Genomic DNA, 25515 nt, shown 5'->3' on the forward strand with positions numbered 1-25515 from the left:
GGAGGTAAGGCACCCACTGGGCCACACGCGAAAGCAACCCTCCCTGCGCCCGCTGGTCTCCCACCTCCCACCCCTGGCCCTCTTTTACTTACTTTTAGCAGGGAGGGAAGCTTTCCAGAAAGTTCGCCTTGCAGCACCGTTTGCAGACTGGGGCTTTTGGCAGGCTCAGCAGGGCAGAGATAGCCTGGACAATTCCTATCGGCTTTTGAAAGCCAACAGAATTAGATTCTATTCAAGAGAGTCTATTCTATTGGCTTTCGAAAGCCAATATATTCTATTGGCTTTTGAACACCAATAGAATAGAATCTCTTGAATAGAGTGAAATCTATTGGATTTCAAAAGCCAATAGAATAAGAGGGAGTAGCACAGCTAAAGAAAAGGGGAAAAAATGGCGGACAGCCTTGTTTGACGACCCCCCATGAAATGGTTGTTCGACCCCAAATGGGGTCGCGACCCATAGGTTGAGAACCGCTGTTCTAAATCTTCCTTAGCCACAGAGACCAGCTTGGTGACCTTGGGCCAGTCATTCTCCAAAGCCCAAAAAGCAGCAAAGACCCCAAAGAGCAGCAGGCAAACTCATTACCATCACACATTTGTCACATCACATATTGATGGCTTTGCCATGCAAACTAGTCAAACACAGTGCAAACAAGTAACAACTAGCGCATTGAATGGATTTCAAAGCACATAGGATCTTGATGCAATTGACATATACAGTAGCAAAAAATTACCCAGAGATGGATAGCAATTCCCAAAACATTTAAGAAGTTATTTTATCCTTGAGCTAAAAAAAAATATGAATACTGAAGATACATCTAACTAAGAAGAAATGGACATTCTTATAGATACACTGACTTCCTTTAGCTAAAACATCAAAATAGCTTCTCAACAAAAAACTGGGCACTGCACTAAACTTCAGAAATAATTTCCACAACTACCACCACAATACATGTTCTCTCTGAATCTCTAGTTTATGTGTATACATGTTAGAAATAAATCTATCTGACAGATTACTAATATACTTAAATTGCTCTCAATACTGTACTAGGAAAAATGTTATATATAGAAAATACTACTTTTAATGGCTACTGCAGGGATTCCTTTCGCTATGTAACTCCCATGCCTCCTTCCCTGGACATTCTTCCTACTTCTTGAGACCATACTGATTCTACCTATCTTATGAGCCTGTGGAAACTGTGCAAAATGAAATATAATATCCAAAAGGAACAACTGGAAGCACCCCACCAACACTACCCAATTTGCATGCATTCCACTGATTTAATGAATTCAACATAACCGAAAGTTTTTCAGTTAATCCAGCTGGAATCAACAAAGACAGCTACCATTCTTCACTAACATCTTTGCAGAATCAAAATAATAGTTTAAAAAGCTGAAGAGTATAGGGCTATACAGGATCAATGTCTCTGTTAAGGGTTTCATTCTGGACCCTCGGCTATTAGGGGAAACTGGGACAACCTGGGGACTGGTATCACCATTACAATCCAAACAATAAGGAAGATTCCTCCTTAATAAGGAATTATTCCTATGCATATATGTTCTATAAGCAATACTTATATTTATCTATCTATAAATAAACATATTAAACATGTCTGGCTCATTCCTTGCTCAGGGTGAACCATTCATTAAGCAGTCCATTTATTCTCATGCATCAAAAAATCATTTATCACTTTGATAACACTGAGTAACTAGCCTTTAACTCATGTAAAACATTCTCTAATTCAAGTATATTCCTTTTTATCATTTATTTTCCCAAAATCAACTAACATACAATCAACTTCATCATATTAATGCAGTTTCAGTTACCAGCTGAATAACAACAGACTGGTTTGCATACCTCCTACTTAGCTTAAAGCTGTGTTGCACTTCCTAAATTCTGCTAATTATTACCTCCATATGACCAGACATACGTTTGAATCACAAATTTGGACAAATATATCTTTTTCTCACATATTTTCCAATCAACATTCTCATTCATTATTAAAACTGTGAACAATCATTTCTGCACTCTTTTGTCTCTTTCCAACAAATATATTCATTTTTGTCCCATAGAAGAATATATTTTTCCACACTAAGTTGCATTCATTCATAACGTTGCACAATTTCTCCCCAAACTAATTTTTTGTCCTTCATCACTCTTCACTGCAGTGTAACACACTTATCAGTTTTCATACACACCCACAACAATCTAAATGATATCAATTCATACTTTCTGAAATATAATAATTCATAATTATAGCTAGAACTTCATCAATTCTGCCTCACAGGATCAGACTACTCAGTTTTATTATGTCCATCTTTTTCTCTTGGTTTCAAAAACACACAACATACTTATTTTTCTTTATTAAATTTCATTCATGAATTCATGCTTTTCGCTGTCCACATTTATTACTTTCCAAGTTGCAATCTTCCATATACAGTGGCATTCACCAGATGGATCCATGAATATTGATCTCTGTCACCCATCATGGCTTTGGTCAATGGAGGCTTTCACATAACAGCATTTATAAAATAGAGATGTACAGTATACTAGATTACCAGCCTAATTTTATCTAGCAGTCTTTCCCTGCTAGCAGTAATGACAGTACCAGACAGTTTTGCTTCAGTGTTATCCTAAACAGAGTCATATTATTGTATGCAAGCTAATATCTCTAATCTAGAGACTTTCTTGCAAGTCATGATACTGTTGGCATAATTTAAGATTGTAGACCTTTCTAATGAACTACTGATAACTCATTATGCTTTGCACTATTTCAGTTTATTAAGGTGACCAACTTTTTTACCATGAAAAGGAGGACACAAATAAATTGAAGAAAAAAATATCGTAAATAAAAGAAACATTTTATTCATTGCAGCAATAATACAGACAATTTGCATGTGCAAAGTTTGCCAGCCGGGTGTTTTGGCGCGCTCAGCAACACTTCCTATTGGCTTTCGAAAGCTAATAGTGGGAGTAGCACAGCTCATGCAAAAGTTGAAAAAAAAACCCATAAAAAAAAGGTGCCGGAACACCATTCTGAGCATTCTATGAGGGGAAAAGAGCCCTGCAGATTAGTCTTCAAATATCAAAAAGGAGGACATGAAGGAGGACACTTTTCAAGGGAGGACAGAACTTACAAAAGGAGGACTGTCCTCCCTAAAGGTTGGTCACCTTAAGTTTATATATATAGTAACATATTCTGCTGCATTTCATTTTGTAAATCATTACTTGCCTTTCTTTCCTCCATAACAATACCTATACTCTTCCGTCAACCTGTTTATAGCAGAAAAGTACAAAATTTCAACGCCACAAAAACTGTCAATCAAACATCTTAAAGAGGAAGACACATCCTTTTGCCTTCTTAGGATGATCTTAAAATGCTCAAGTTCCTATTCCAATATGAAGATTAACTTCCGATTTATAGTTTCCTTTCTCCAGCCCAAACCACAAATAGCAGGTTTGTAAAATGGCTGGATCCCAATAATAGATGTTTGCACATGAATCAAAGCAGCTCTTACAGCTGTAGCAAATACCTTGACTCTGGCTCAGAAAACACCTCTCTCATCTTTTTCAGGAACACCCCCCTTCCTGGATATAGATACTTCCTGCACTTAAGAAAGGGGTGGGGGAGGCAAGAACTCTTTCATAACTTATTTGTTCTTTATCCATGCTTCTTAAAGGTTAATAGCAAACTCCTTTTACAGTAATTTGTTTTAACTATAACTATACAGACCCCTTCATCTAGAAATCAAGAGAAGTTTCCCAAAAGGGACATACAGTTCAAATCCAGTTCCAACAATCTGACCCAATTTGAATCGCTGATTCAATCTGATTTAACAATTAATTTGAAAAAAATTGAGATTCAGATTTACTTTGGAGATTTGATTGAATTTCCAGTGAAATGGGAAATATTGCTCCACATGCTTTTGGCTCCATGTTCACAACTTTATTAGATAACTCAAGCAGCAAAAAGCTTTAGGCTTTTTGCAAAGATGGCAAAAGGTTTGCAAATGGAGAGAAGGCTTTGGTGCTTCAGGCTTTCCCTCTGTTTGCAAAGCCTTTTGCCGCAGATGTCATCCAGGCCTCCGTTTGGCCTCCGTTTGCAGAGAACAGAGGCCTAAAGTACCATGAAATCACATGAGATCAGTAACGCTACTGACCTTGTGTGATCTTGCTGTATTTTAAGCCTCCATTCTCTGCAAACGCACCAAAGGCCTGAAGCACTGAAGCAGGCCAAGAAACTGAAGGCTCAGTAGATCTTCGCAAAGTGAGTATCCAGTGCTGTGGAGATCTGGCTGGGGAGAGGGAGGGGGGGAATAGGCAGGGCAATCGTTTCATTGCCTTTGCAGTCATTCATAAGGGTGAACGACTGCCGTGATGCTGCAACATTTGTATCATCAGGAGTGTTTCGTAAGTACACGGGGGTTATGTTGTAACTTCAAACGGTTGCTAAATGAACTGTCATAACTCGAGGATTACCTGTATTAACATAATCCTATGAAAAAAGTAAGTTTAAGACTTCCTATCACCTTTGGATAATAACTCATGGTACAATTAAGACTTAAATTCATGTTATTAATGCATTAGCAATGGCATTAATTTTAATCAAGAGCATGGCACCAATTGCAAATTTGGTTTTTGTGTGTGTGTCTTTGTTTTTCAGAAATCTTTGCCTAAAACAGCATTCTCCAGACTGAAACCTTCCATCAAGTTCTTGGCCATGCTGACTGATCATTTTGGGAATTCCCAATCCAATATCTGCACAGGCATTGGGTTGATTTTGATGTTTTATCCCAAACTGTTTTCCTACCCACTCTTTTATTGATGGGAAAAGTCACATCCCCCAAATGATGAGTATTGCTTTCTAAAAGCTGAATAGAGATTTCTAACTATCAAGAAAATCTACTATATTTAATTGCCAGTGGGAAAAAAAATCACCTAATTATGCTGAAGTATCAGCAAGCCACCACAGTGAAAGGAACTCTTGGTAATTCACAATTCTTTCTTCAGGCACTGCAAGATTTTCTTTTGATTGGTCTAATCATCACAATTAACCAGATTAAGAAGATGACAGATTGACAGACAGAACAAGCAATGACATAGCCTGTATGTATCTATATGGTATATGTATATATAATATTGGGAATTAGGCAGTTAACTCAAGCCAAGCACCAACTTTCTGTTTTCTTATCTTTGCAATAAGCCCTCTTCTTATTTAAGTCAAATTTCCCTGTGGTTTTTAAAGACCCTACTTTGAAATCTTTTCTTTCTTCAGAAGAAATTACTGTTTTTTAATCTCCCTTCTGAAATTCTATTAGTTTCAAAGATACTGCAAAATAAGGCCCAGAAGTGGCTTCCAAAACTCTTGCAAAATTGAAGCCAAGTTATTTATAATCTTTTACTTATTTTGCACACTAAAAATATAACACAAAATGCTTCCATAGTTTCAACTTTTATGAAAGCAGGGGCTTCATCATATCTTATTTTTGCATTGCTACAAAATGTAAATCAATATATATATACTGCTGGCAGAATCGTGTAAGAAATTAAGAATCTTTTTAGATGGCAAACACTGATTAGAGTATTCAAAGATCTGATGACAAGATTTATCACACCCCAGCAAAAAAAATATGCATTTCTGTCTCCAACCACTTATGAAGTTTTGTGGCCATTTATATATTCCTTATAAAATAATCAGAAATATACATATTCAAGAGTGTGTAGATCTGACTATATTTTGAAAATTTGACTACATCATTATGTCTTATGCAGAGGTCCAAATAGATGCCAAGAGAGCTTCCCTATTCACAAACCATCCATCACTCTATGAGTGATGAATAATGAGACTGCCTCTTACAAATCTATTAGCTCCCACACTTCTACTTATCTATGAGTACCATCTCAATTTTTAAAAATGCCTTTGAAGTTCCATGTGATCATGAAGGTCCTCTTGTAAATTAAAGTTATACTTTTGTGCACATGCTTGTGTCTATCTCTTGTTTGTTTATTTAATGTCAGGTACAGAAAAACTGGCTTGTGTGAAGGGATACATCTGTACCATATGGGCACTTTGATCTCCATATAAGCAACTTAGCTCTAGAAACACTGGCACATATCTCTTATAGGAGGAAAGCAGAGAATTAAGGCAAATGTTAAAATTAAAATGAAACCTTGATCTCACAATAGAAGTAAATTGAAGGCAATTGCATCTTGTTTCAGGGCTCTGCCAACTGTAATTGAGGATCAGAGAGTGAAGTCTTCTCTCAGAAGATGTTCATGTTTGACCTTTTTTTCGATGTTTTTTCAAAACTCTGCTCAGTATTACTAAAGCTGCCCACAAACAGCACATACAGCCGATTGCTGTATGTTTTTCACAGTGAAGGCAAAATAACTGCTACTCTTGACCCAAAAGCAAATGGTTTCTTTCCACTCCACCTACCCACCGTCTTTCTGAATAATGGTATCTCCCACAGGGCTGTGCTAATTTAGGTAAATGAACAGAAGTCAAATACTGTGTGGATGGTAGGAGACAATTCAATTGGAAAAAGGCTATAGGATTAATTTCAACAGTGGAAGGTCACGTTGAGCCCAACAAAGGTTGTGTTAGCACAAAATGCTGAAGGCTTTAAAAAGAGAAAGAGAGAGAGAGAGAGAATGAGAGGGAATGAGAATAAAGGAAAAGGGCATGCTTGAATTGACTAAAAAGCCAGGTCAATATAAGTACAATTATTAATATGTTTCTTGGTGAAAGATAAATGTAACTAAAGGGGCCAAAATACTAAGTGCGATTAAGAGCAAAGCAGCACTGAAAATAAATTTTAAAAATCTCAACACATTTCAATCCATATTTCTCTGTCAATTAATATCTATTAATTCTAGTTCTTCCAGAGCTTTTATTCAAAAGGGCTGAATCTTCAGCCCATGCAGAAAACCTGGTCCTACACCTCTTTTTATTCTCAGGATCTGCAACCAATGCTAATTGGATTAAAAATAATATACTTCCAGTAGTTTCTTCCCACTCCTCTTTGGTTGACAGGGATGTACTGCCAACCTAATGGATTGTTAACATCCCCTTTATGAAAGTTGAATATTGAAAAAGGTGTTTTTAACACAGCTTTCATTTAATGCTGCATTTCTAAGATGGCTAGTTCAGTTGGAAGCATGGGGCGATCTTTGAAAAGAAATTAAAAAATAAAAAAGGATACCAGTTATTGCATTTTTATGTACTGCAATGGAAATATTATCAAATATGACAATATAAATATGACTTTCGGATTTCATATGTTGAAGTCCCAGCAAGAGTCTCTTGTATGTCTTCGCAGGAGACTTTCTAGAAAGCTATACATTCTGGAACTTTTAAAAGCTAGGAATTTTTCTTCCTTTAAAAATGATTCTTATTAAAATAAAAATGTGCTTGGTAACCTGACAAGAACTATGAAAACCAGCTTAGCACTGTAATATTTTCAATCATCAGCCTCAGCTGATTGTTGAATTAGATTTGAACATAGAAACATTTGGGACAAAGGGTCTGTCCTTTTAAAAAAAAATCTCAAAATAAACATTTTTTTCCCAGTTTTGAATATTTTTATCTACATTGTTCTACCTCCTTTTCCCCATCCCTAGTTATTCAGTGCTATTTTGCCTCCTGTTTTGCTCTGTGATTATAGCAAATCAGGACTCATATAATAAGCCATATAATCCATGCTTTGTAGTCAATCAAATTAGTGGCCTGGTTAACACAGGACTGTATGTTATTATTTCACCATTTTGTTTGGAACAGTCCATAAAGCATTGCCAAAATGGGCTATGTCACACATCATATTATAAAGCATCCTCCTGTGCTTTCGGGTAGGAGAGCACACTACTACTAAAATAGGTTTTTAATGTAATGTAATGGAAGTAGGAGATAACCTTTTGAGTTGACAATACTGTGAAATACACCAAGGACTCAGAATCTTTGTCAGTTCTTGAAAAACCAAAACTGTTCATGGGCAAATAAAATAAGGTCTCTGATTTAATGCAAACTAAGATATATTTTTTTAAAGTCTAAAAATCTTTTCCTTGTCTTTGTATCTTTCCATGTCAATAGAGCAGTACTTTCTACTTGATATATTTCAGTTTCTTCCCTGATTCCTAGGACACAGCAATAACTTTCATTTTTAAAAAAATCCACATCCTAGGTTTTGATTCTGATAACCTTAAGCCTCATGATGATGATGATGATGATGATGATGATGTTATCCATTCAGTCGTGTCCGACTATTAGCAATTCTATGAGGCAGGTCTCTCCACATCTTCCAATCCCCAACTTCATATTAAATGCATATTCTAGTTCTGTGTTTCTTAACCTCAGTAACTTTAAGATGTGGGAACTCAACTCCCAGAATTCTGGTGCCAGCCACGCTAATTTCTAAAATAATTAGAAAAGTCAAAGAAAACAAATGTGTGTGTCATCTCTTCAGTATATAGAGAAATGTTTCTCAATGGTTGTCAATATTTTAAGAAAAAGTAAGTTATGCCAACATTAAAAGGGATAAACGTCAATATTTCTTTTCACACACATACTATCTTCAAATGGAGGAAGTAGAATTTTCAGTAGAAAACAAACCTAGAAAACAAAACAATGCCATGAATAGCTAGGCATGCCTCTTTCCATTTTATATTAATTATATTTAAATAGGGATGGAGGATATTTTTAGCCAGAAATTTTGAGCCTGAGAATGTGATTGTATTATAAGTACTGTACAACCTCCATTTTGCAAGCAAAGACATGTATCTGGCAAGCACACCCAACACCTTTTTTAAAAAAGCTGAAGATATATGGAGCAGGTTCCTCATCCCTCTCTGCATGGCAACTTCTGGAACCTCTTGTTCTCTGTTCAGTTGTGACAACTAGTCGGATTTCCATCTTGCTGTGTTAAGCTTGTATTGGAAGACAGTTTTCCTGTATTAAAATTACATATAGCCACCATTTTGATGACAGCTGTCATGGACAGACACTTGTGACAAAAGTCTCTCTGCAACACAGTGTGCAAGCTGTTCCTTGGAGGGTCCTGTCTTCAGAGAATGCATTCAGAAAGGACAGTATTATGGCCTGCCCTCTTCCTGAATATTTTGATAAATGGCTTTGGGTCTTGTTACCAGCTCCTGGCAGACTTTAAAAAGCTCCTTAATAACGATACAGATGTTCTTTATGGTGCATCGGTAGGACTTGGAAAAAAGGAGGATTTGTTTCCAGCCCAGACAAACGAAATTTCTTTGGGTATTTTTGAGAGCCATTACATTAAATGGTTTCCTGAAATGCAGCTGAAGAAAAGCATCAGGACAAGAGCAATGTCTGTACGAGTCACATCTAAATACAGAGGTGCCCACTCCATTGTGCTGCTGTTTATAATTAAAACATTTGAGGCTCTGGGCAGTGAAATGTTTCAGAGGGATGGGAAGGAAAGGTGAGCTATTTTACTCATATAGTATATAGTTTATGGGCATAATGTAGACAAACTTTCAAAAATGTACTCAAATGCAAGACAGCAACTTAAATACCTTACCCTACTCAAAAACTCAATGCCTGATTTGTATATCTTAAGCAGCCAGGGACAGGGAATGGGTTGTTCTGATTTTCAAAAAATACAACCCCGAAAAGTTTAAGAAGGGTGGGGACAAATTCCAGGGAAGAGCTGAAAGGCACTTTTGAAAATGCAGACTTGCCTTAATGGTTTGATTTATGGATATATGCAAACTTCGTAATGATCTCATTTTTAATTTGACACTCAATTGGGAAAGGAGCACAAAGTATATAAAAACTTCCTAAAGGACAACAGTTTTTTTTAAAAAAGCATATCAGAAGATCAAGACAAATCAAAAGTTGGCTATAGTCACTGTTCAAAAATAAAAATCCAGACATACATCTTTTCACTGATAATCTACATATTTCTGTATCTGACAGAGAACTGGACTAAAAGGGGGAGCTCTATTCTTATGGCTCTTCTACTACCATGAAGGTACAGAATTCTCATTTGGACCATACGTTGAGCAGTACTGTTCAGAACACCTACATGTCAAATCTCATTCCTCAATTGAATAGAATTTATAGCAGTTACATACAGCTCTTGGCAATAGTCCAAACTGTAACCATTTGAAAATAGCATCCACTTTTCTTCACAGACTCCTGCTCTGCTTCTTCATGGGCTCATGGTTCCCATATAATCACTGGTTGGTTGTTGTTGGGAGTTTTTTGGGTCATATGCTTTATCTCATAATCTTTCCCTCATGAGAATTTGATTCAGGACCAGGATAAATTTCTAACACAAATGTGTAGTAATAATTTTTATTTGAGAAGGAATTAAGAACTACCACAAGCACTTAATCACTCACTTAAATGATCAAATTAATTGAAAAATGTAGCTGAAGATACAAGGGAATGACTGATAGCTCTTGTCTACAAAGAATTACTCTACGTTTCCCACTTCTGTTCAGCAAGTATAATTTGTCAAAATCATAAATCACTTTAAGGATGCAAAAATTATCAAAATTATAAACCAAATACCAAATACCAAGATCCTCAGATCTTGCATTCTTATAAGTTTCCAACAGGAAAAGGCTGTATATCAGTTACCATGGATCCAAATCAAACAGGTTTTCAATTTAGCAGAAGGAGCCCTATTTTCTTCATATCTGGATTGCTAAATTCCCTCATGCATCTGAAAAATTTTCTTATCTTTCTGAAGATGCAGAAACATTATACACAAAAAAAGGTTTTGAGCTGTTTATATTTATATCGTTGAATAGGGGAACTGCTATTGACTTCATCTTCAAAACCATATTATTGTTAGATTTTTTCCTTTTAAACAAAATTCTGGAATTGAAAAATACTGTTCCTGGGTGTGATTTTTAAAAAAAAACTTTCATTTTTACTCATATAATTATAATTAAAAAAAGAAAAATAATACAAGTTATGTTTAGAAAAATGGATTTAAACAGATGCATTCAAAGGACAGAAAAAAAAACCATCTACAGCTATTTAAACTCTGAACAGGTTAGTGACAGCCTAATCTTTATATCAGAGATGATTGTTCTGGATTTGACTAAGTCATCTATGTTCATATAATGCTAACAAACAGGAATATTCCCTCAGGGTAAAGCTAACTGGGTCAGCTGTGCCATGCAAACATAACCAATGGGAAACTTCTACTGGAATGATGAGTGAGAACTCATTAAATATCCACTTCGGCAATCTCCTAATTTTGACTGATGGGCCACAGAGATTTCAAAAAGAATCTTGCTGGAACAGATCGACACTACTAAGAATACTCTCTCTGGACTGGCAAAGATAGCCTCTGAGATCTGTTGGAGGTCATCCAAGTTGTCCTAATTGACTTCAGCATTCAAAGAGCTCCTCACTTTTTTTAAGAGTAGTATCTTATGGTCAGTATGATCTCCAGAGCTTCCATATGACACGATAAAATTTGAAGACCTGATTTTGTTGCTAAGTTTATCAGTTGGAAGTGTGAAAATTCAATGAAATTCTTTTAACATGGGTCACCAATGTCAAATTATAAGGATCCCAAGCTGTGATGAAAATATTTGCCACTGAAAACTACAGGATGTGGATAGTTCCCAGAAGAGGGAAAGGAACATCCTATCTGACATAATTGGTGATTATTTCTGACTTAGCTTTAGAACAGGCAAATTTATTTATTTTTCCAAGGGATTGAGTAAGATGAAATGACAGAAGACAAATTAGTTGAACTTTAACAGCAAAATACTGTGTACCATTGAATATAGACTAATCCTTATAATGAGGCAGGGAGAGAGATCATTTTCAATTTAGAAGCTGTGTTTGGATTTTGTGCTTTGTTTTGGCAGGAAGTAATTGGCAACATCACCCAGTGGGTTGGACTAAACAATTTGGACCTTTAAATTTTTAAAAATCTTCTTTTGAAAGGGATAGAGACCAAACTTTTGCCTTAGGCCTTGAAGAGGTTATAGTAGTCATTTGGCCTTTTAAATCCCTGTAAAATGAGGAAAAATCATCCTCATTTTGTGGAATCTGCACCACTTTGATCACTTTAAATATTTTTCAAACCTAAAAAAAAAAAAAAAAGTCTTCCCAGTTTTGACCCACCCATTCTGAGAGCTTTCAGGGTCCCAAATTGAGCCTGTGGATTGCCCAGTCTTGTTTAAACTTTTGCCAGAGAATTATTATTGCAGTATTTTAACTTTAACTTGACTGCACCTGCCAGTAATATCAGATTTTTACATTTATAAAGAAGTGCAAGTCAAATTTCACACTACTATAACATTTGAAATCTCCTATTTTTATACAGTAATTAATTTTATATTTCAGGAACTCAACTATACTATATATAGTATTTCCTCCTCTAAATTTATATTCTCATAATAATAGAAGGTGGTTGAGTAGAGTTGTAGCTGTATTCAGACAGTTTGTTTAGTCAAGGTTAACTCAGTCTAAAGAGATGCTACCGTAGTACCAAGGTGACCTGAGCAATTCTCTAAAGGATAAAGAGAAATGGGGCTGATTGGGTAAGTTTAAGCTTCCCCCTAAATACTAGATCTATAAGTTAGACTGGAAAGTAAAAAAAAAAAAAAAATCCCAGAAGATGCACTTCAATATTGTTGCCAAGAAAAATAATGGATCTGATCATGAAATTATTAGGAATCAAGATAGAATTGACTTTACTAGATAATGGTTTGAAATGTTGTGTGAACTTTACTGGCCAATGGTTTAGCATGTGGTGTGAATAAAGAAAGTAAATGATCCCATAGTGTTTGGTGGCTTAGTGTGCATGTGAATTTGACTCCTCCTGAAGTACCAAGCACTTGAACTAGATATAAATTGCACTAGCTCAGTGGTGGCGAACCTATGGCACGCATGCCAGAGACGGCACTCGGAGCCCTCTCTGTGAGCACGCACGCCATCGCCCCAGCCCCGCCTCCCCCTGTGGCCCCCTCCTCTCCAGCAACCCCCCTGGAGGAGATTCGCCCCCAGGCACAGCCTGCATGGAGCAGCACAGCCAAGGACATAGCTGCGCAGCAGGGACAAGACTCCGCCCTCGTGCTCCATAACGTGCAGATGATGCTACGGGGTATGGGCAGAGGGTGTGGCTGCCATGGTGCTGCAGGGCTGCCTGGGTGATCTGCTACGGCAGACCATTGAGGCAGTGCATGGCCCTATGGTCAGGTGGAGCAAGGGGCGGGCAGGGGCGGAGCAGGCAAGGCAGGAGGCAGAGCAGGGGTGGGAGGCAGGTTTTGGGCACTTGGTCTCTAAAAGGTTCGTCATCACTGCACTAGCTGAAAGTAACATTCTGAATGTGCCTAGGATTTTGAGCTTTGGTATATGGAAAGTAAGGATATGGACAAGAGATTTGGAGTTCTAATCATTATCTTACCTTTAATTCCTAACTGTCCTTACAGATTCATTGTATGTTCATAAAACTAGTGAATGACTCACTGAGGAAGTTAGCACCATAACTTCATAATAAGCAAGACAAGACCTATGTCTCAAGAAACCATGACTCATTCAACAAATGTTAAGATCAGGCCAGTTGCTATGTTGATGTATCTCAGCAAGGCAATAAAAGGGATAGTGAAAACTCAGTTCTAGAATTTCATAAACAGCAAGGATTACCTGGATATTTTTTTATTCCAGTTTATAATAACAATTATGAAGGAGACATGCTGAGATAAATATAGTAGTCAAAAGATAAAAAGGGGCTAAGCATATCTTGGGTATTCTTTTGATTGACAGGGCAGCCATCCAGATATGCTGGAATCGATCTTCTGTCATCCTTAGCTAGCATAGTTCTGCTTTTCTCAAAGATTATCGCAGAAGCTGATTAAAGAAGCCCTCCCTAGCTCAATGCCTCCAAATACACTGCAGTTATTAACTCCCAGAATTCCAAATTAATGGAGCCACTGGCTGGGAATTATAGTTCCCATAATTTGAAATTATTTGGAGCGCAACTGTCTGAGGAAAGCTGATTTAGAGATTTGATATATGATTTTAATAGGCTTCTAAAGCTAGTCAATTCTCATAAACATAGAGGTAATATGCATGTAAACCTGCAGACTTCTTGGCACCAGGGCTCAAGGTGGTTTGCCACTAGCTTTTCTCAGGATGTGTTTAAATTTCCCAGTTTTAGCAAACCATAATACTCCCTGAAGGTCTCCTGTCTAAGAACTAAGTTAAATGCTGAGAGACAGTGACTCCACTTTTAAAGTGCAATCTTCACATGATGACCCAGTGATTATTTGTTCTACATTTGGGGGTCAGATACTACTGATGAAAGGCAGTTGTATGTAAGGTTGCTACCATCATTAGCTGCTGCCTCCAGATGCAAGAAATCTTTGAAAGCAATGAAGAAAAGATTGAAATAAAACTCAGCTGGGAGTCTATTTCGATTCTGTAAGTTAAGAGAAGTACAGCTGTCTGATTTTTTGCCTCAGGAAACAAAATGGATTAAGTCATTTCTGATAGGTAGATTTTATACATACATGGTTTAAAATAATATGTTCAATTAAAAAATACTAGTGAAAACACTGTTGGCAGCAGAAATGAATTAGAGCAACCCAAACATTTTCTGGAAGAAGATTCCCCTGATTTGCTTTTCTAAAAGCAGCAATATCTTTGATTAGGAACTTTCATGGCTTTGGTGTAATCCCAAAGAAGACTGTTCAATTTTGTAGGTCTTAGCCAGTGGGGGCCATGTAAAAGATATGTGACAAACTCTTGCTTCATATTAGTAGCCAAAGTCTTTAGGGCCCAGGGGTTCTCAACCTTGGCAACTTTAAGACTTGTGGACTTCAATTCCCAGAATTCCTCAGCCAGCTTTGAAGCTGAGTTGAAATCCACAAGTCTTAAAGTTGCCAAGGTTGAGAACCCCTGCTTAGGCTATTGTGAGCCAGACTGCTGAGAGTTTCAATTAATCAAAGAAACCAGTTAGAAGACAATCTGATGCAGAATTGGAACTATAGTCTTCTTTTTGAACCAGTGTCAGTATTAGGTGTTTGTTTAGCTTCAGTTAGGTATGGATTTGTCCTCAAAGGAAACATAGCCAGGTACATCACAAATTGAATGTAATATCTCTTCTGAAATCAGAAATATTCCACTGAGCCACTCACTAGCCATTCTCAGCATGTTATTAAAAACCCACTGCCTTATTGGTGTTTGATGGCATGATAAGAGTTTATTATCTGAGCAGTTTGGCTGTCTCTCAGTACTAGCTGGATTTTGTTTGGGCTTCAAAGGTATTTAACCTGGTTAGCTCTTGGATAGGAGATATCCAGGGAATACCATGAATATATGCAAAAGAAGAAGAAATAAGTCAGCAGTTTGAGTATAACTGGATAGAGATAAATTCAGCCTTCTCTAACCAGGTATCCTCTAAGTGTGAACTGACATTTACAACATCCAGATATTATCAGGTTGGGAAAAATTAAGGCAATTGATTTCTGTGAAACAACTGGGAAAAATTAAGCCAACTAAATCAATTCTTGCAGCAGGTACACAACTGAGTAAGGTAAAACTGGATTTATCCCAAAACATTTACAATAATACATGTAATCCTCAATTTATGACACGAGACCAGAATTCCCATTGTTAAGCAAGATGGTTAAGCGAATTGTGCCTAATTGTATGACTTTTTGCCATTGCAAAAAACTATAGATATTAAGTGAATCACTGCAGATAATAAGTGAATTAGTTGTTAAGCAAATCCAGCTCCCCACCCCACCCCCACTCAGACTTTGCTTGTCAAAAGTCAGCTGGGAAGGTTACAAATGGCTATCAAATGACCCTGGAATGCTGCAATTTTCATAAATATCTGCCAGTTGCCAAGCATCTAATTTTGATTACATAATTGTGGGGATGCTATGACAGTTGTAAATTGTGGGGATGCTATGACAGTTGTAAGTGCAAGGTGTGGTCATAAATCATTTTTTTCAGCTCTATTGTAACTTTGAACGGTCACTAAATGACCATTAGCTTGAACTCATGTGATTTATTTGTGCAGCAAATAACATGTTTTCAACTAATGATAATAGAGGGCTCTCAAAGCATATGCAGGTACATTTTATTCCCAGCCAAAGAGAACCACTTTTGGAAAGTTAAGAAATATCCCAAATTTAGAAAGTTAAGAAATATCCCAAATTTTACAATAGCCTCCATTTAACTGCTACAACTAACCCTTCAAGGAGAACATTTTTTCTAGCTTCTTCCAAAAATACTTGTTAATGTAGGAATACTAGAAATTCCATCTAACTAAATAGGAAAACAGAAGGCATTTTCATTAGCCTAATTATTCTTTTATATACTTAATCTGACACTCTGCCACCCACATTTACCAATGATTACTAATGTAAAATGCCTACTGCTATGATTGGGTAAGTCAGGTGATTATCTAAACCAGTCAAACTCCTGTCCACAAAAACTTGTATTGTGTGCATCAATTGTTATCTATACCAGTCCATAGACATTTCCCAGCAGAATAATTCTCTGTGAAGGTTTTCAACAATTTGAGGATCCTTTCTAAATCAAAAAGCTTATATGTTCTTACACTAAACATGATTAGACACAGATGAATTCAGATTAGACACAGATGAAATTTTGGAAGTCCATATAATAATTGTAGCAAGCTGGGAGAGGGTAGGTGAGCTTTAAATCATTGATATGGAATTATTTTCAAAATGGCACTGCAATTTTGTTTCCACCATGTAGGGCATATTCCACTCACTTGGCTTTCTCTCTCTCTCTCTCTCTCTCTCTCTCTCTCTCTCTCTCTCTCTCTCTCTCTCTCTCTCTATGTTTTGGGATTAAAATGTTCAGCTAACACCTGGAGGATGCCAAGATGAGAAAAGTTAGTTAGAAAACTAGCATCTGATAATAAAGTTTTGGACTACCTGCTAATTGAAAAGTCCTAAATTACTTGCAAAGATCATTTTCAGATCAAAATACTCCAACATATAAAGTAAATAATGCCCATTTCGTTGAACTCATTCAATTTTGGCCTCTCATGCTTTTCAGTTCAATTCAATGCCTTGCCTTGGCCTCAATAGTTCAAATCCAAAAATATCTCACAACACTACACAAGTCTTTAGAAAGTTTTCCAATGCAGAGAGCTTTTATAAAATGACTTGTATACTGTCAAAAATGCTAAAGCAAACATTCCAAATGGACAATTACACTCTTGGGCTCTCAGAGTATCTTCCACGCAGGAAACATGATTTATAGTCCATACAGAATAAAAATCTTTTAACAGAATCTTGATCAAAAACACACTACTACTTTGATAGGAAAATCAAAAGAAACAATAACAAAAACCCCAAATTCAGGTTGAAGAAGGGACTACATAAATCCTTTTCTAATTTTTTTTCCCTTTTAACTTACAGAACCCAAATCATTCGTAAGAAGGGGGTTGGGGAAATATTAAGAGGGAGGTGAAAGACTGTAAGGATGAAAGAGAAATGGACAAAAGAGACAAGAAAAAAGGGCAAAATACCTGAAAATTTTGCGGAGAAGACCAAATGGGAAGGTCAGCGTCTTGAGAGAAAAGAGACCGGGAATAAATGTAATAGAAAGAAAGCAGAAAATGAATGGAGTATTTACTGACATGGTTTTAACGGAAAACAGGAACAGGCAGACGAATTTTTCTGCCCTGCCTCGAAAACATCCCTTTTTCGCCTATATAAAAGTATTGCTCGGGCACGTTGCAAAAGCACACTTCTCTCATACCTGCTCACAAGTTAACGGGGGAAGCAAAGAGGGATTTCCTTCTCTCGCTTTGCAAAGTAAAATGGGTTTCTTCAAAAAGAAGGAGGCGGCGGCATGCAAGAAGCACCCGGATCCAGAGAAGTCTCCCCTTGCAATCAACAGCGCCTTCTCACCGCGCCGCGTTCCCTGAGTCTTACCTGGACCGCTGCTGCTCAGCTAGGCATCGCTTGCAACATCTTATCTTGTCCAGACGAACAGGTAGTAACCTCGCAACTCGCGCCGGGGCAAAAACCGGATGAAAACGCCACGAGCTTGCCTCCTAGGACTCTAGGGGACGCGCACGCGCGTTATCCCGCCTCTTGAGGGTGTTGCTGATCCCTCGCCTCTCGCCGCCGTTGGAACGCCAACCCGGGCAACGTGCGGACTGCGACAGCTGCATCAATTAGTCCTAAAGGAGAAAATGTTTGCATTCATGCTGTATATAAAAAGGTTGCTTTCATTCATCCAGGCAGGCTGTGAGAATGTCTGTTAGAATAACCCAACCAGGCGCAGAAAATATATCCAAAATGATTGACAACTTGCCGCATATTCTGCAAAGTTTAGATGCTTAATCTGTAGGGAGAAAATTACTAATAATGGAGTGCGTAATGCAAATTTATAAATTTATGAATGAGAACGGACACACACAGACCCGTCTGAAAATATTATATGAATCTAATTAAATTGAGAGGTACCGTAGTTGATTCAGGACGGTTAAAATAATACATGTTTTGTGCATGTAGTGCTCATATCACTCCATATCCAAAGCCTGACCTATCATTGAACTGAATGAGATCATAGTCAATGGATCCTGAGGCAGTAGCTTGTTCTCCAGATGTTTTGGGTGAAATTTTCCCTACCTCCCCAGCTGGCTTCCTACTTCAGTGAACGATTACTCAACACATGTCTTGTGAAAGCTACATAGGAAAACAAAGAAGTGTTTAGGTTTGATAGGTTCAGTTGTTAATATTCAAAAAAGTGCAATTTACTTAATAGGTTGCCAAGCTTTGCGCAGATCATGGCTAGAAACCCTGATGGGTCTATTTTATGCTTCAGGAAGATCTATTTAATCTGTTTAATGACCTCAATACTGGGAAGATTCTGGAAAAGAATCTTATCAAACAACAAATTAGTGAACACCTAGAGGCAAACACAGTCATTACCAAAAGCCAACATGGGGTTATCAAAAATAGATCATGCCAGACAAATATTATTGCATTCTTTGACCTGGTGACAAAATTAGTGGACCAGAGGAATGCTGTGGATATCACTTACCTGGATTTCAGTAAGGTATTTGATAAAGTAGACCACAACCTACTACTTGATAAGATAGAAAAATGTGGGTTAGACAGCATCACCACCAGATGGATTCGTAACTGGCTGATCAACTGCACTCAATGTATAGTCCTCAATTGAACTGCATCTACATGGAAGAAGTATGCAGTGGGGTGCCCCAGTAGATTTCAATATCTTCATCAATGATTTGAATGAAGGGGTAGATGGGGAATTCATCAAATTTGCAGATGACACCAAGCTGGCAGAAATAGCCAATACTCCAGAAGATAGGCTTAAGATACAGAAGGATTTTGACAGACTTGAACATTGGGCACTATCTAACAAAATGAAATTTAGTGGTGAAAAAAGTAAGGTTCTATATTTAGGCAAGAAAAACCAAATGCATAGGTAGAATAAAGGTGATATCTTGCTCAATAGTAGTAATGTGAGAAGGATCTCGGAGTCCTAGTGGACAATCATTTAAATATGAGCCAGCAGTGTGCTGTAACTGCCAAAAAAGCTACAGCACACTGCTATGCTATGTGCTATGCTGCATTAACAGGAGTACCATCAAGATCACGTAAAGTGTTAATACCACTTTATGACACTTTGGTAAGGCCACATTTGGAATACTGCATCCAGTTTTAGTCACCACAATGTAAAAAAGATGTTGATAATCTAGAAAGAGTACAGAGAAGAGCAAAAAAGATGATTAGGGGACTGGAGGCTAAAACATATAAAGAACAGTTTCTGAAATTGGGTATATCTAGTTTAATGAAGAGAAGGACTAGGGGTGACATGATAGCAGTTTTCCAATTATCAGGGGTTGCCACAAAGAAGAGGGAGTCAAGTTATTCTCCAAGGCACCTGAAGGCAGGACAAGACACAGTGGATGGAAACTAATCAAGGAGAGAAGCAACCTAGAACTAAGGAGAAATTTCCTGACAGTTAGAACAATTAATCAGTGGTACAACTTGCCTCCAGAAGGTGTGAATGTTCCAACACTGGAAATTTTTAAGAAGAGACTGGACAGCCATTTGTCTGAAATGGTATAGGGTTTCCTGCCTGAGCAGGGGGTTGGACTGGAACAGGGCTTTTCAATCTTTTCACCCATTGTACCACTTTTAGGATATGGCAACATCCGAGTACCACCAAAAAAAAAAAAAAAAAGGAAAAAAGTGATAAAGTACAGGTAGTTCTCGACTTACAACAGTTCACTTAGTGACTGTTTGAAGTTACAATGGAACTGAAAAAAGTGCCCACCAAGCTACAGCCGAGCAAGACACCTGCCTACCTGCCCAGCGGCGCTCTTCCTCCTGTCCGAGGTTTCCATTGTTGTGAGCATTTCTGTTGAAAATTGGCAGTGGGGGTGGGTTGGGGGGTGTTTGGTTTTTATTCCCCCCATCTGCTGGGTGGTTGCAGCAGGTTTTGGTTACTTCGCATGACTTTGGGAGACTGTGACCGTCATAAATATGAATCAGTTGCCAAGCATCTGAATGTAAATCACAAGACCCTGGAGATGCTGCAACATTCCAGTTGATTGGTGATTCTTCTGAGCTCAGCAGAAGTGCCAGGATCAGCACCGAGCTCCAGCTGGAGCCTGGCGCTTCCACTGAGCCCTGACAGCCCTGCAGCTCCAGCCATCTCTTGCTCAGGCTTGTGCGGTTCTGCCACCGGTTCAGCTCATTCCCCTCCCCCGCTACCACTTTTCTAGGATGATCGCGTACCACCTGCCAGGTACCAATGTACCACAGGTAGTACCCATACCACTGGTTGAAAAGCCCTGGACTAGAAGATCTCCAAGGCCTCTTCCAACTTTATTATTATTATTATTATTATTATTATTATTATTATTATTATTATTATTATTATTATTATTATTACTATTATTTAAAAAGTTAGGAAAGTACTTATTCTCCGCTTTGTGGTTTTTAGGTTTCTTTGAATCAATCTTGACTCCTAGTAACTGTCTAGACCAGTGGTTCTCAACCTGTGGGTCGGGACCCCATTTGGGGTCAAACGACCATTTCACGGTGGTTGCCAAACAATGCAGTCCGCCATTTTTTCCCCTTTTCCTTAGCTGTGCTACTCCCTTTTATTCTATTGGCTTTTGAAAGCCAATAGAATAGATTCTCTTGAATAGAGTCTAATTCTATTGGCTTTCAAAAGCCAATAGGAATTGTCCAGGCTGTCTCTGCCCTGCTGAGCCCGCCAAAAGTCCCATTCTGCAAACGGTGCTGCAAGTTGTCTGCAGCGAAGGTGAGCTGTCTGGAAGTTTCCACCCCTCCCTGCTGAGCAACTACTAAAAATTAAGTAAAAGAGGGCCAGGGGTGGGAGGTGGGAGGCCGGCAGGTGCAGGGAGGGTTGCTGGCGCGCGTGGGGCCTGGCAGGTGCCTTACCTTCCTTGGGCTGGGCCAGCTGGTGGTCCAGCCGGTGGTCGGCCTGCGCCGTCTCTGCCACTTGCCAGCTACGCCTCGGCCAGCGCAGGGGGCAGCACCACGCATGCGCGGCGCTCCCAGGCAGGGAAAGTCCTCGACTACGACTGGTTGGGTAGTCCTCAACTTACGACCGGTTGGGTAGTCCTCGACTTACGACCGGTTGGGGGTCGCGGCATTAAAAAGATTGAGAACCACTGGTCTAGACAAGTGTGTATAGTTTTTTTGACATTTTCAGAAGTGGCTTGCCATTGCCTTATTCCTAGGGCTGATAAGGAATGACCAATCAACACCTGGCTTTGGTGCCTATGGCAGGACAATAACACAGGTTTCCCTGCTCTAATGTATGCCTAAACTACTATAACCAAGTGGTTCTCATCTCTGAGACAGTAAAAAGGTAAAGATCAATTCCTGGTGATTTCATTGTCTTCTGGGATGTTCTCTCAAAATCCCAATCTATTTATTGTCTAGATTAGAATCCTTGTATTTCTTGGTGGTCTTCCCTCCAAATAGTAGCTAAGCCTGATGTGCTTGGCTTTTTGAAATGAGTCAGGTTTGGTTAGATGCTTCTATTTCTGGTTTTTAAATGGAAGTGCTTTCCATTTCACCATCAGATGGAGTACAGGTAGTCCTCATTTAGCAACTGCCTTGTTCAGCTACTGTTTTCAGTTATGATGGTGATGAAAAAATAATTTTGTAAGACTGTAAAGCAAAGGAAAGCTGAAGTAGGATAATAGGCACAGTTATGGTTTTACTTACTGACTACTTCACTAAATAATCAAATGGCCAGTCCCAATTGTGATCACTAAACCTATAGAGGCATGATGTTTGTGAGATAGTTCTCCTTCAGAACTTTAGCCTGTTCTATCACCATACTAGTCATTCTAGGGACAGATAATTTGCCGTTCCCCTTTTATAGTTGGAGGAATGAAGGAATCACTGACATAACTAAGGCTGCCGAAGGTGAGCTCTGAATTTTATATCCAGATTTTTTCTCCTCCTTTGTTGTTCTTGAGGAGAACATGTGGCCCTCCTGATATCAGGGAAGTACAGTTCATAATAATCACCACTATCATGCTATTCACACTGACCTGATCAGAGCCACAATCATTACTGACTATGTAACACCTTAGTGCCTCCATGTATTATGCAAGCTGGTAACATATGTAATGTAAAAACATAGGAATAAAAACAGTGTCTTTAAGACAGTGCTATGTATTTTGTGACCACTCTGTGTCTTATCTCTTTGTCCAGAACCTGAAAGATCTCTTCCAGATCTTGACATCAAAGGGGAACTGAAGTTAAAATAAATCTACTACAAATCTTAGATAATATTTTAGGTTAATGGGTGCCCTATCTAAGCAACAATTTGACCAAAGGTTCAGATTTGTATAAAGTACTAGGTATCATAGCATGGTGTGTTAAAATAGTTTAAAACTGAAACAAGGCTGCAAATCCAGAACCATTTACTGTGCTTTTCCATGCAGAGAAACATAGAAGACACACATCTTTCTCTTTAGAGAGACAGGAAGATTTCTCTCCCATTCATAGTAGGTTTGCCAAAAGACCTGCAGTTCAGCAGCTGGTGAAACTTTTCATAGCGAAATGCAGATCAAACATTATTAGCTGACATCTATTGACCATGTTGCCTTATAGGCAAGGAGACAAACAGTGCAGATGTCTTTGGCTGCAAGTTATAGAAAAAATGCACTCTAAATGATGGAAAAAATGGATGGTAAAATCTTTTTTTGGAGGGGGAAAACCCAACCCTTTCATAGCTGACTTTTGGGAAACTGTCCCAGAGGAAAAATGCAACTGGTGATCTCTAAAAGGCCTTCTATGCAATAGACAGAGACTCCCATTGAGAGCCTGGATGACTTGGCCCGGTATACTGAAATTTTCAAATGAAGGTGATGAAAGGTTGAACTGTCTTGAACTGAGACTGTTTGAAAGTGTTACACTAGCAGAAAAATCTGTTATGAAGTCCTAACAAAACCTATTATCTTGCATCCTTCTTAACTCACTAGAAACCAAGATATATAGCAAGCAGTGCTTAGTTTTCCAAAGTATTGACTCAGATGCTTCATTTTTCTCCAACATATAACTCAAATGAAATTAGCTAACAGTTCTTCATCTATATTATAGCAAAGTATATATATCAAAATCAAGCTATGCCACGTCACCCAATTTAGAATTTTTATATTTAATAACCTCCTTGCATGTTATTAGAAAAAGTATTTCTTTTTAAGTAATAAGTTGGCTACAAAGTTTTATTTAAACTTGTTTTATTAAGCTGCTTTATTATTAATTGTTCTATATCAGACAAATATTCAAGGATTTAATGTGTTATAACCATTTTCAGTCCAATCTGCTAGCTAATTCTATTTATTGCTAGAAGATAGATAGATATGTGCCTTGTAAGAACTGATTGTAGCTTCAGTCAGTATGTTATTTATTTCAGTGTGTTAGTTGTAATTCCTTGTTGTCTAAAGAGCGAATCTGTGATTGGAAAGTGTTTTCTCATGAAAAAATTATTAATGAAAAGATATAGCCCTCTGCATTCTATAGAGCTGCAGTCCATCTACCATCAGTTTTGTAACTTCATCAAGATGGATAGATTGTATTATTTTTGATATATTTGATGTCATTATCCAGAAAAGGGCAATTGTTACATAAGCTCTGGAATAATAAAATATTGTAAAACACAACTTGTTTTGTTGGTTTGATTTAAAATGCAGCTTAAGTTCAATATTATAGCTAATTAGAAGCTTCATTGGTACTTATTCTCAGTGCTTTAGACTTACTTGAACAGTAACTACAGAAGAAAGGAGAAAAACTATGATTCTACTGGGCAACTATAAATTAATTCATTGTTTTGTAAAAAAATATTTATTAGAAGCAGGAAGATTTTCCGTCATTTTCCTCTATGAATAATTATAGATGCGCCAAAGAATGTTAAGTATGTTATAGATTGCTTACTTATTCAAATGGGGAGAAGTCATAAAATCAACATAATAACTATATGAAGTTTTGTGGGGTCATGATGCTCTACTAACATCTGTATGTAGGTTGATTCCTATTTCATATTTAATATATCTACAGAAAAATCACTATTTGTAAAAAGTTAACATGTAAGCGTATATACCATTCATATATCATTCTAAATCTAATTTTGGGGAGATTTCACAGTAGGACTGCTAAAATTCAGATTAGCTGATATTTTTTTTTAAAAAAATCTTGACATTCAGGTCAAGCTACTGATAGGGTTCTCATTTGCTAAAATTAATTTAGAGAAAGATAGGTCAAGAAATTAAAAAGCTTGAGTTTTTCAGCACTAAGGCCACATAAAAGAAAACAGTAAGGGGCATAATGGGAGCTATTCAGATTCTCTCCTCCATTTTGTTTTTAAATACATTTTTCCTACAGAAAAGGAAAAAAGGCTGCTGAAATTGCCATTTGTCCCCTGTATGTACTATTTTTATCTATGGTCCCTGATTTTTTTTTAAATAGTTCTATATTTTTAGGAGTGGCTGTTTTTGTAGTATGTTGTACTACATTGTACTACAATGTATGTTGTACTACAATGTATGTTGTATTACATTCTGAGTGCTTTTTTAAAAATATAAAAAATATTTTTGTTAAAATGAAAACAGAAAGTGTATTGGTCATTATCTACAAAGATAAAGAAGTTATTTTCCCATTGTTTCTAGAGTATGTCACCTTCCTTTTTTCTCTCTCTAATGATGACAGGAAATTCCCTGATGCACCCAAAAAATAAAGATATAGTAGAGCTGGGCCACTGATTGAAATATCCTGGCTTCAGCGAGAAGATAACCTGCCAATCAGAGATGAGACATCAGACAGTCTCAAACAGAGATAGCAAAAAGGAAATGATGTAATAATAGAGGAAGAGAATCCCAGAGGCATTGCCAAAGGATGAGTAGGGAAACACTTTTTCCAGGGTGCAATGTACACCTTCAGGGTCTGCTGAAGAGTCACATGTTCTCCTGTGTTGTTTGATTTTTTTTTTTGTCTTGCCA

General features: G+C 37.7%; 1 protein-coding gene across 4 annotated transcripts in view; it reads right to left on the reverse strand.

Annotated features, from left to right (window-relative positions):
* ZNF385C (zinc finger protein 385C) overlaps positions 1-18132 on the reverse strand; it is a 276051-nt gene extending 257919 nt beyond the window's left edge. For 2 of the 4 annotated variants that reach the window (XM_039359015.1, XM_039359012.1), the window contains exon 1: positions 17924-18132. The gene's annotated coding sequence lies outside the window, so the exon portion shown is untranslated. The remainder of the gene's footprint in view (positions 1-17923) is intronic. The other 2 variants (XM_039359010.1, XM_039359008.1) reach the window with 1 other exon arrangement.
* Positions 18133-25515: the final 7383 nt, after the last annotated feature.

This window comes from Crotalus tigris, unplaced genomic scaffold (genome assembly GCF_016545835.1).
Source record: "Crotalus tigris isolate CLP2741 ecotype Arizona unplaced genomic scaffold, ASM1654583v1 scf7180000019068.10715455, whole genome shotgun sequence".
Lineage (NCBI taxonomy): Eukaryota > Metazoa > Chordata > Lepidosauria > Squamata > Viperidae > Crotalus > Crotalus tigris.